The sequence below is a fragment of the Rousettus aegyptiacus genome, unplaced genomic scaffold (assembly GCF_014176215.1).
Source record: "Rousettus aegyptiacus isolate mRouAeg1 unplaced genomic scaffold, mRouAeg1.p scaffold_m13_p_10, whole genome shotgun sequence".
In the NCBI taxonomy this organism is placed as follows: domain Eukaryota; kingdom Metazoa; phylum Chordata; class Mammalia; order Chiroptera; family Pteropodidae; genus Rousettus; species Rousettus aegyptiacus.
The window spans coordinates 10158940-10160478 of record NW_023416285.1 but is presented as its reverse complement, the minus strand read 5'-3'; the positions used below and the strand labels follow the sequence as shown (position 1 = coordinate 10160478).

Here is a 1539-nt window from a genome sequence, read left to right as displayed (position 1 = left end):
GGTCTCTTTCCCATTGTCGAGGTAGTATAGTTTCTAGGGTCTTACGAAGTACCAAGACACTGGAGAAACCCTTGTCATCAGTCATCTCTGCTTCTCAGTCGCTCCCATGCCACCAATTATTCAGACCTGGAGTCCCAATCTGCCGTTTTCCTCTGAGGTTTTACTGCTTCTTAGACCATCAAGGGCAGAGTGCAGGTCTCTGAGGTTTTAGGGAATCATAAATCTCTCCTTTCTCACCAGCTTGAGACATGTCTTTTTTTCTTCCAAGTCAAAGTTAATCTCCACCCTGAAATTACTTAACTTAATCTCTTCAATGGAGTTTTTGTAAAAGAGGAGAGAGAATGGTTCAAAAATTCTTTAGGCAACAGATTACATATCATAACTGCTTGGGGCTGAGCGGGGGAGTGGATCTGAACAGTAACGCAATTTGATAACATGAATTGTGACACTTTCCATTTCTCCTGTGCCTTGTAACAGTTTAAACAGATCAGTTTCTTCTCAGTTTCTTATCTGAGCTTCATGCCTTTTCAGAGAATAGTTCTTTTATGAATATTTCAATGTATGATAAACTTATTGGTCTATTTAGTTTTTCTACTTTTATTAAGTCAATTTTGGCAATTTCGACTTTTCTAGAAAAAGTATCCATTTCATTGAAATTGTCATGTGTAGCAGAGAATTATTCATAGTATTATAATTTTTAAAATCTTACCTGGTCTTGGAGTTGTATATATATTTTATTTCTAAATAATAATGTCATTACTTTTGACTCGATTAGATTACTTAGAAATTTGTGTATTTTACTCTTATTTTTCAAAGGTTCAACTCTTGGATTTATTTATTAATTCTAATTTAGTTTTTCTCATTTCAAATTTTTTAATTTCTACCTCATCTTTCAGCTCCTTTCTCTAGAATTGCTTTCTTTTTCTTTTCTGAGTTCTTAAATAGAATGCTTAGTGTATTTACTTCCAAACAATCTCGTTTAATAAGAAATGCATTCAGTGTTGCATTTGCCTCTGATCCTGTAAAGGTCACATCTTAGATTGATGTGGCTTGTTATCATTGTAATTGTTTTGTAACTTTTTAGTAACAGTTTTATTAGAAGTTTTTTGTTTGTCATTTTTTAGGACGCTATTTTAAATTCTCCATATATTTGATGTATTTAATTGTTTGTTTATTATTTATGCCTATGGCACCTGGTCTTCCTAGGTGATCTCTCATCCAACTACTAAGTAGGCCCAACCCTACTTAGCTTCTGAGATCAGATGGGATCGGGCTTGTTCAGGGTGGCATAGCCTTATACCATGGACCGTGGCTCCCCAGGGGCATGAACCCAGGACCTTCTGCGTGTAAAGCAGACGTGCTAACTGCTACACTATGAAACCACATCCATTTAATTGTTTTATACACACATATATACATACATTATCTCCTATTTTTATTGAGGTGTGATTTGTAAAAATTTTCTCTGGAAGTTCAGTTTTAAAGTGTTTTTATTAATTATGCTTTTAATATTAACAATCTATAATAATCTCTACTTTC

General features: G+C 34.2%; 1 pseudogene; it reads right to left on the bottom strand.

Moving 5' to 3' along the window:
* Nucleotides 1-1181: 1181 nt before the first annotated feature.
* On the bottom strand, nt 1182-1300 carry LOC118609101 (annotated as a pseudogene).
* Between the last annotated feature and the right edge of the window lie 239 nt (nt 1301-1539).